At 33.3% G+C, this 11,191-nt stretch overlaps 1 long non-coding RNA gene across 1 annotated transcript in view; it reads left to right on the top strand.

Annotated features, from left to right (window-relative positions):
* Positions 1–4,428: 4,428 nt before the first annotated feature.
* Positions 4,429–11,191, top strand: part of LOC145267344 (uncharacterized) — a 31,450-nt gene continuing 24,687 nt past the window's right edge. The window contains exon 1 of the long non-coding RNA XR_013864841.1: positions 4,429–4,775. This is a non-coding gene — a long non-coding RNA (uncharacterized LOC145267344). The remainder of the gene's footprint in view (positions 4,776–11,191) is intronic.

Raw genomic sequence — 11,191 nt, 5'->3', positions numbered from 1 at the left:
ATTGGACTTGAAAATGACGATATTGTAGTTAGCCGGAAAGCAGACCAGCAGAACAGAGTTTCACAGTTTTAGGAAAGAAGCTTTGTTCATAGAATCCACGTTTAAATTTAGGCACCGACAGAGCGTTGGGGGATTTATTGATAGTGATTTTGGCTATGGATGGACTATAGATTGGAGGTTATTCGAACACTTATCATGAAAGTAGCGATAGAGCAGAGATTGGCTCGCAATGTCTCTTCTGTGGGAAAGAGGTAGCAGAAAAGAGAAAAGGGCATTGCTTACTAGATTAAGTTTGTTTTGAACTGTGTCAAAGCAGAATAGGATGCTCCGAGCAACTCCTGCCCAGATGTGGCAAGAATACTCTATATTAGGACGTACTTGGCTCTTATACAGGTAGAGGATTGCATCACCAGTGAGATATCTACTGGGGCGGTATAATTCTACAATGTATGTGCTCCATTTCAGATCAGGAGTAAAGGTCAGATGCACATTTATTTAGATAATATGTAGATAAACACACACATACATATATTTTTGACACAACTAGCTATATGTACTGTTTTAAATATTTATGCACAAAATCAACTCCTAATCTAATTAACCGATCATGATTATGTTGGAACGCAGATGCGAGGCGTAATGAGTTTTAATGCCGATCATATTAAGCTTAGTTTAATTCTATACACAGGAGTGACAGGACAATAGAAACACTTCGTGAAATTCAGATACTTTGCGAATTTTGTTAAACTTTTACATCAAGTATTAGACATGAACCAATAAATATTTTCTCATTGCAGTTTCTTTGGAGTATTTTAAAGATTTTATAGGTTGCATAATCCCTTGTTTAAAATGCAAATATTTCACATTTGCATTAAATTAAATCCGATTGTCATTAAGCAAGATTCCATAAATTTTAATTTCTTCTTAAGACCCCTTATGATACCATTGTAATTTGAGCATTTTTTTAAATCGAAATCAGATAATATATATATATATATATATATATATATATATATATATATATATATATATATATATAATTCAAACACGGTAGTATTTGAATATATGGTTAAGTAACAGTTTTAGCCATTTAGAACTGCCCTAAAGCTTCACCGCTCACTCATTTTTCGGCTAAATTTAAAACAATTATTACAGTTTATACATAATATTCTCAGCTATATTGTGAAAAGATTTGTCGATTTTCGTTCAGTAAAACAAAAGTTATTATGAATTGACCGGTGTTCAAAATCGTAAAAAAGAACGTTATTAGGTGAGCGGCGTTTTATGATTGGTTTCCCTAGCAACCACGTCGCTTCAACGACTATTTTTGCTACCAATTCACCGGTCTCACAAAAAGAGAAAAAAGTGAAACAGAGAATGAAAGCATGAAACGGAGATAATTGGGGGAATTTTATTGAAAGTAGACGAGTTGTGGGGGGGGGCAAAAAATAAGACTGAAATTAAGCAAAGAGCAAGTGAATTTACCAGAAGCCTGGAAAAAATCATGGATTACAATAAAAAAATGAGAGCATGAAAAGTAATATGGTTAAGCTTTAAGATTAAAAAAAAAAAATTAATTTATAACATTATATAATCAATTCTTAATGCTGCAATATTTTAAGTTATAAATTTATTATATTTTTTACTAGAATACCTTGCCATTTTTTTTTCAGTTTTAAAAACTAGTCCTTTACTTTACTTTTCCATGTCCAAGCTCAACCATATTACTTTTCATGCTCACATTTTTCTTTTGTTATATATATATATATATATATATATATATATATATATATATATATATATATATATATATATATATAAAGGCAGACATTGTTTAAAATAACAAAAAAGCTTACTAAAGATAACTTTTTATATTTTTTCAACTTTTCGTATTAGCTTTTTTTGTATATACATCGAATGCATACGTGTAAGGTCCAGGCATTTTTCTTCTCGCTGTTTTAACTTTTCGTGAAATCGCCTTCACATCCTCAGACGAGCCTATTAGTCTCGTTAAGGGATTAGGCGTTATAGGATATTCACTTAAATAGTAATAAATGGGTGCGAGCAAGGATCGTTTGATTGCTGACTCTGGCAGAGGAATTGGTGTGATCGGGGGAAGTGAAGAAAGCCTGTCGTTCTAGGGTGAGTGGCAGGAATAGATGGATGTGGGGGAGGAGAAGGAGCTATGCGAAGCATTTGAGTATATTGGTACTATTTTGAAATGTGACCTAATCTTTCTCTGAAATTTAAGAAGGGACAGTGATGTGTTTGTGTAAATGTTGGAAGATGGCTCTAGATTCGATATTATGGCATGTGAGGCAGCGTGATAATGTTGTGGTCGTATGTCCCACGTAACTATTAGTTGCATTGTTTTTATAAGAGTTAACTTCTCTGAAGGAGCATTTAAACTGATAGATCTAGTGGTTTGAGTGGAGAGGAGGGATTGTTATTAATTGCTAGGTGTTGGGTTTTTAATTTTTTATAGTAAATGATGAATCTAATGTTATTGTTGTCTGCAGGGGAGATGTATCTATAAAAGTTTTTTTATAGCGATTTCTTCTAACTTATGCCCGGGTGCATTTGATTGTGGTAGAATAGGTTGACCATTAGATTGTGGTGTTGGGGGTGTTACTGTTGATGGAAGTGTTGCTTAACTTCTGGAGCATGGAGTTTATGTGTTGACCAACAATATAATTTGGGAAACCGTTGTTGATAAGGCCTTGTTTAATATTTTTTAATCGTTGAGTAGTATGTTTTTGTTGGAAGAGATAAGTTTTGCTTGATGGAGGAGATTTTTATAATAGCTATTTTGTATTGGCGGAGACATTCGCTCTTAAAATTTAGAAGACAAGAATTATAGCAGGTATGTTTTTGTAGTTGAAGGTGCATAAAGTGTTATTAGAAGTGTCGATAAGGACGTTAAGGAAATGGATTTTGTTATTAACATTTTATTCAATAGTGAATTTGAGTACACAGTTGTCTTGGAGAAGGTTCTTTCGTGTCAAATTTGTTGGTTGTTATTAGCAAGAAGGAGAATATCATCTACGTACATTATCTGAATAGAAGTTTGTTAGTGTTATATATATATATATATATATATATATATATATATATATATATATATATATATATATGGAAAAAGGAGGAGAAAACCCATGGTCTTTTTAGAAATTTATCAACGTTCCATCCCCATTTTTGGGGGACTTCCTCAAGAGAATGATAAGTATGATTGAGGCAAATAAAATATACCAAAGATGAGAGGAGAAGACTATGAAAAGTGAAATAATTATATATTTTATGTACATATAGGTAAAGCGAATAAAATGTAAGTGGAGAAGGGATATGTAAAACGTTAGTGGGGAAAAGTAACTAAAAAATAAAAAAAAATTATTAACATAAATAGGGAAATGAATTTAAAACGAAAGACCACAGGGTTTCTTCGCTTTTTTTTCGCATAATGTTATAATATCATACCCGCTCTTATTGTTGCTCGTGATAGCAACAAATATGAAACTTTTAGTAATATTTTTGATTTTGATACAAAAAAGATTATACGAAAAATCGAAAAATTAAAACGAATAAAAAAAACAAAGTGTCTCCGTTGCATGTAATAATACTTGCGTGAATATATATATACATATATATATATAATTATTTTTTTACTATAATAATTAAATACCTACACTATATATATAATGATAAATAATATTATACAGTAAACTGATCGGCTAGTCGAATTAATATATGGTGTTATTTCTAATAAAATATACCTTTACATACTTAGTTGAGCATAGTTATAAAAAGCGCACTATTATACAACATTTCTATTTATATGAAACTCTATATGTGTGTATGTTTATATATATATATATATATATATATATATATATATATATATGTGTGTGTGTGTGTGTGTGTGTGTGTGTGTGTTTACACGATTTATTCTTAAAATAATTAATATTTAAACGTAGTTATCGACTGGGCAAGGCCGTGAGCCATCCGCTAGTCTTCAAAAAAACAAAAAAAAAACAAAAAAAAAAACAAAAAAACAAAAAAGAACGTGGATGCAGAATCTCTCACGCAAGTTTAGTGATAATTGCGACCTCCTCCCACCCTCTTCAACGTAGTCTTCCATTTACTTGATGTTCCTTTTTTTTTTTTCTTTTTTTTTTTTTTTTTTTTTTACTTTTTACCTTTTCAGACATCGGTTTTGCTCAACGGTACGTCCCTAACTAACAACTAAGAGGCGGAGTTTTAACTGGTAAACTTTGCAAAGGCATACAACTTGCCACCGCTGCTAATTGAGAAGAGGAATCGATCAGCGCAATATCGAGTCGACCAATCAGGTAACGCAGCGCCGGCGAAGACTTTTTAGAGGGTGGAGATGGTGACGGGAGTGGGCGGCGATGGAAACATGTCACCTACACTTTACCTAATTCATAAGAAGCCATGACTCCAGATGCTCTCATTATTTGCGCCGTTAATACTCTCCACTCTTCCGCACGTACCTACATCTAGTAATATATAATATATCTGTATATAGAGATACCGAAAGAGAGGTGTGTATATATATATAGGTTAAGATATAAGCGCTGGTGAGAGACGATCTGACCAAACAGCTCGATTACAGTTCAGAGTTTTGTTTCGAAAGACAAGACAGCTAACAGAAAAAAATGCATACACCGACGTTTGTTTGTCTGTTTGTTCTGCTCGCCTGTTCCTGCATGTTTATTCAAGCAATGGCGCTGAACGAAGTAATGTCCAAAGGTGAAATGGTAAGTACAGTTCCATTTATTAATTGATTGCAATTAGTCAACCAAAGTTTATTTTCTACTAGCAGGTCGTCCGGCATTGTCCGGTCTTAAAATACGCTTATATATGATATTTTAATAAATGCAGATTTCGTATTTATTATTATACTAGCGAGGGATACCCGGCGTTGCCCGGGTGTTTGGCGGGGGAGGGTTAAAAAAAAGTAAGTATGAGGATCGAACCCGAACCGTTGAGGCAAAATTGTGAAAAAAAAAAAAAAAAATGTGCGACGTTAACTATTGCCCCACTGCGATATGCTTACGGAAACACGTTTGAATTTATTTAACTAGTTGGATTTAGCAGGTGCGCGTTTTAATGAGTTAATGAGGTCAGTTTGATTGCGGGATTTCATTTACTGCTGAACGCTTTTTTTCCTCGCCCCCAAGATGCTATAGGAAAAAGACTAACCCACATGCGGCGAGCGACATATGTTGAATAATTATCTTCCCGAAATCGAGCAAATTAAATAGAAAGGCGAGCTTCGTTGTTAACTGTGAGATATTACCATTTATATGTGATATAAAAAGTTTTTAAAAGTTGTGAACCGACCGACCGCTTCTCTGAAAGAAGCCTTTTGTAGACACACAGAAAAAGCGAACATACATACATACATACATACATACATACATACATACATACATACATTTTCGCTTTTATATTTATATATTATATTGGGCCCAACATATAGTAATGATTTAAAAAGTTAAAAAAAAAATGACTCATGCGCCACTACTAAGACTCAAAACGAAAACGTTTAGTTTATGATTTACTTTTTCCTTTGACGTTAATTCCTAAGCTATGAAGACATGTTTGCTGCAAGGCTAAAAATTAAAATATGAACCAATAGCTATTACGTTACGCATGCATACTTGTAATGCCGTCGTTCGACCTTTACCTGACAAATTCCATTCTTTTTTTATTTGCACACTTTTGCATTGATTTTCCATGGTTAAAACCCAAATATGAAGTTTTGCATTGGTTCGAACACCTTATATATAAAGTTTCATATTTGTAGACCAAAACCGAAAGAGGACTTTGGTAATCAACAGTTTTAAAACAAATATATACACGTATATATATATATATATATATATATATATATATATATATATATATATATATATATATATGTTTGCGATAACTTTTTTTACGCAAGTATAAATTACGTAGAATATTTGCATGAATATAATTACACGTAATAGTTAACTAAAAATGATCATCTTATGAGAAAACCGAAAAACCTAATAGGGAATTAATTAAAGTAAATGTTCAAAACAATATGCAAATTAGCTAGATTTGTTGCAGACACAACACGGCCCATATATAACAAAGTTGTATTTTCTTTTTTAAATAAACATCGAAAAAAGGCTTCGTCTTTTTTTCTTCTTGGTCTTTGGATTCTGGCAGATACTGCAAGCAAAGACCATATGTGAGGGTAACCCCACATATAAGACCTTGTTCAATGTAGGGGCAACCCTTCATAACAATTGTCACTATCCAGCTACCATTTCCCACCCATCGGGAGCTGGTACCCCTTTCCCTCCCCCCTCTCTCTCTCCACATTAAAAAACGGCCTTGTGCCTAATTTGCTCAGTGAGGAAGCAAATAAATACAACCCCACATATAAGACCTTGGTCAATGTAGGGGAAACCCTTAATACCAATTGTCACTATCCAGCTCCCCTACTCCCCGGGGAGCTGGTCCCCATTTCCCCTTCACTCCTCACATTAAAAATCGGCCTTGTGCCTAATTTGCTCGGTGGGGGAGCAAATAAATACCAACCCCACATATCAGACCATTGCTCTTGTAGCAATCAGTTATTGGTCCATGTAGGGGAAACCCTTCATACCAATTATCACTTTCCAGTTCCCCCTCGGGGGAGCTGGTCCCCCTCCCCTTCACTCTTCACTTTAAAAAACGACCTTGTGCCTAATTTGCTCAGTGGGGAAGCTAATAAATACAAATTGCCCTTGAGCAATCAGTTATTGGTCAATATAGGGGAACCCTTCAGACCAATTGTCACTATCTAGTTCCCTTTCGGGGGAACTGATCCCCCTTCCCTCATTTTCCACATTAAAAATTGGCCCTGTGCCTAGTTTGCTCAGTGGGGAACCATATAAATAGCTAAATAAATAGAAAAAAAAGGGTATTTAATATGAATATCAATAAAAAAACAAAAAAAAAAAACAAAGAAAAAAATTATAGGAGTATAGATTCCAATTAATCAACCAAAGTTTATTTTCTATTATTTTTGCGTTCCAGTGTACACAACCACTTTGGTAAGAAATCGTCCTAGAATTACTCTACAAGCTGCCTTAGTTCGCTTTTACATTTTCCAAACGAAATGAAGAATAAGTGAAGGTGTCACAATTTCGTTCAACGACGATGTGTCTGTGGTACTAAATAGGGAAAAAGGAATAATAACTACCAGCATCTCCATGACGTTTTACCACATCTCGTATCTTTCAGGTCAACCACTTCTTTCACCTCTTCTCTCCACTTCGGTCTTTTTATTATGTCTTTTGATATGCAAATTAGTGCATATCAAGCTACACGGCCACATGATCTTTAAAGATCATATCACATAAACCCATGCCCAAGTCTTTCAGACACAGCGCTTGTTAGTTTGAGAGTATCAAAGCTTATCAAGGTTTAGAGACCACTCGAGGATGATAATTAATAAGTGTCAGATATACGGTAAGCCTCCACCGTGATGGTAGAAACTTAAGGTGGGTTTATATATTTAATAAGACGGTTCAACAAGAATTTATTTACCTTAGACTTGAAAACCACCATGTTACAGTAAACTGGAAAGCAGTACCACGGTACTGTGTTCCAAAGACGGGCAATTCTAGGAAAGAAACTTTGTTCATCGAATTTTCACTTTGATTTATAAACCCGCTTTGGAGATCTTTGTCAGAAATTGTTCTTGAATGACTCTACAAGCGTCCTTAGTTCTATTTTGCGTTTTCTAACTTTTTTTCACTCCGGCTTCACCGTTTATCAAGGCCGAGAAGCCACTAATAATAATCAATGAGTATCGTGTAGACGATGAAAAACGCCGTGATGATTAGTAATGGTAAGACTTAGGTAGGGCTTAACTACTTAAGATGGCGGCTCAAAAGGAACTTATTGAAAACGACCATGTTATCGTCAGTAGGGAAGCAGTCCCGCACTATTGTGTTCTATAGACAGGCAGTTCTAGGAAAAAAGCTTTGCTCATGAAGTGTTCACTTAGGTTTAGGCACAAATAGAGAGTAAACAAATTTGTTGACAAATATCCTAGCTAGACGTGAGTTTGTTGAAAATGCTTTATAGAGGGGCATAGATTGAGGCTCAGTCGAGCACTTTCCATGGAAATAACGATAGAGTAAAGATAGACTGTAAGAATCAGGAAGTATGAAGACGATTTAGAACTTAAAGTAGTAAAAAAATATTAATATTGGGACAATTAATCGGAATCGGGAATCAGAAAAATGACTATCGGAATCGCTAACGGAATCTCAAAAACGAATCTTTATTCTTTTAGTTTTTTTTTCTCACTTAATTTTCCATTGCTGATATTAATGCTAAAATTATTTATCTATTTATATATTTACCGATTTTAAATCTACTAGGAAAACTAAAAGTTTTAAATCTTAATAATGCATTTTCTTCGCAACAACACCTCAAGAGAAATAACCTCCTAAAATGTCACAGATAGACAATAGCACAAATGGATAAATAGAAAAATGTGGCACATAATTAGTTTATAAAAATCTTGGATAGAATACAAAGAGGAAAAACATTAAGAAGTTTACGAAATTAAAAAGAAAATTATATCTACATTCAAAAATAGACGAGAACTAAACGAATACTAAATACACTCCTGAAAAAAAACTACTTTTTATGTCATTAAGGAAGTTTATATTCGGAATCGGTTGCTGTAACGGAATCGGGAATTTAGAACAGAACCAGTAATTGTGGTAGTAGTGCACTTATTGATCCGTGCTGAAATAATAACGTTATTATTTAGAAAGCCATTATTAACATGGGGAGGAGGTGTTTTGTACCTATTCTGTACAAAAAAAAAACATAGATATCATAAAACTTTAATCAAACTTGAAAATACTATTTAAAAATAGCACGAATCAATAAGTGCACTAGCACCGTAAGTGTATCAAAAAACGGGGACACTATTGAACTCGTTCCATCACTATAATATATGTGGTCGCTTTTAACAATATCCACCCTATCATAAAGGGCAATGTGTATTTATTTATAAACTAGCAGGGAGACCTGATGTTACCCGAGGATTGGATGATGATCACCGGGAGAGAGCTTCACGTGTCTCCCTCAGTGACTTAGTCCACAATACATTACAATCAACATTGCACTTTAGAGAACCTACTGTTGATTTTATCAAATTATTTTTATATATAACGACTTGAATTAAAGTTTCAAATGTAAAAATCAAGTATCATGCTTCCATTATGCTCTAAACAGAAACAATCATGTCGAATGCACCCCTGTCATCTGAAAAAAAAAACTACTGTTGATTTTATATGCCTAGCCTTTCTGTTTGCGCGGTGAGAATGACTTGAATTTAAGTTTAAAATGAAAAAAATCGATATTATGGCTTTATTGTGCTTTAAACAAAAACATAATTTCGAACGCTCTCTCGGTTATATCAAAGAACCTACTGTTGATTTTATATGCCAGGACTTTCTGTTTGTGCGGTAATAAAACTTCTCAAATTCACTTGTGATGTTAGGCTGTATAAGGTGTTAAATTTGGTCAAAATCTCCTGTTCCTGCTTTCGTCGGGTCATTTCGATTATTGATTATCGATACTAATCGAAGACATTCCGATATAAAACCTATTCAAGAACACTGCTAGACCCATATAGCACATTTGTGAAATTTCATAAAAATCGGCCCTGTTATTGCGTAGTCTACAGGGAACAAACTCACACACATTGACGAAGTTCCTTTAATATAATAGTAGAAATATATATCTCGCCCATTATCAAAAGAATAGAGAGCGCAAATCTGTTTTCACAATGATACGTTTTCTGTTGTTATTTTCCTTCTTGCTTTCTATACCGATTTATACGCTTCCTTTTTTCAAAACTTTCCAGTTGAAAAACATTTTCTTCAGTTCTTATTCACTTCTGCTAACGTTGTTGATTTTAAAATTACTTGCGCCATTTTTAATATATAACCGTTTTCTACCTCTCCGCCTCCCCCCCCCACCAAAAAATAAACATAATAAAAAATGAAAAGTCAATGGATGGCGTTACTTTTTCTTTAGGTTATCATAAATGACTTGCGTTCGTTTTCCAACTATCGATAGTTCATTCACTAAGTATACTAGTAAATCGATTTTTTTAATATAAAAAAACTTAAATTGAAAAAAATAGCAAGTCAGACGAACCCCTCTGTTTAAAATGAATTCAGAAAAATTCCACCACTGTAACAAATATCAACAGTGAACGTTTTTTTTCTTTCGCTTCTCAGAAATGACAATAATTTACATATGAAAAATAAAATGATTTTAAATCAGTATTAGAACCCAAATGAAACAATTTTTCTGTCATTTTCCGTGGAGAGCACACACTAGTCAACATAAAAAAACGTCATTGCATTTGTGTGTTAAACTAGATTGAAAATTGTTTTGTTTTAAGTTTGAAAACTTCTATATTTCTATGACATTTGCAAATTAAAAAATGACAGGTTTGTTTATTAAAAAAAACAAAACAAAAACAAAAAATAGTTCCTTATTGTAATGGAGTAAACTTTTATATTGTTTGCAAATAAATAAAACGCAAAAGTTTAAGTGTAGCTAACTTGCCATAAGTATATTTAACACCAATACTAAGCTTTACCCGTGTATCCAGCACTGCTGAAGAAAATACTTAAATATATATCAATTAGTATAGGTCTGTTGTTGATTTTGTTGGCGATAATGATAGCTCTTATGAACGCTAGTATATGTTAGGTTCACTTTCCTAAGAGATGAAAGAGTTTCCTCCCTTGCATATATTGTATGCATTGAGTCGCCACGATTATAGGACGTACTTATCCATTTAAATAATAATAATAATAATAATAATAATATATATATATATATTTAAATAATATAAATATATATGTATATATTATTGCTTGTCGAGCTATACCATAAATATATCGTTACATATGTATGTGTGTGTGTGACCCACAAAATATTATCTTGCTATATGATAACTCTTTTGTATAGCTCGACAAGCAAGTGCCTGAAGCCGAGATAGAAACGGCGTTCCAAACAGGTTTAGCTATGACTAAATAGGTTGAACGCATTTAAACAATTTAAATCTTAAGAAAGAATGATCCATGCATGTCTTTTGCTATACCTATTT

This window comes from Euprymna scolopes, chromosome 4, assembly GCF_053919585.1.
Source record: "Euprymna scolopes isolate OS-2025 chromosome 4, ASM5391958v1, whole genome shotgun sequence".
Classification (NCBI taxonomy): domain Eukaryota; kingdom Metazoa; phylum Mollusca; class Cephalopoda; order Sepiida; family Sepiolidae; genus Euprymna; species Euprymna scolopes.
This window is presented reverse-complemented; position numbering and strand designations above follow the sequence as displayed.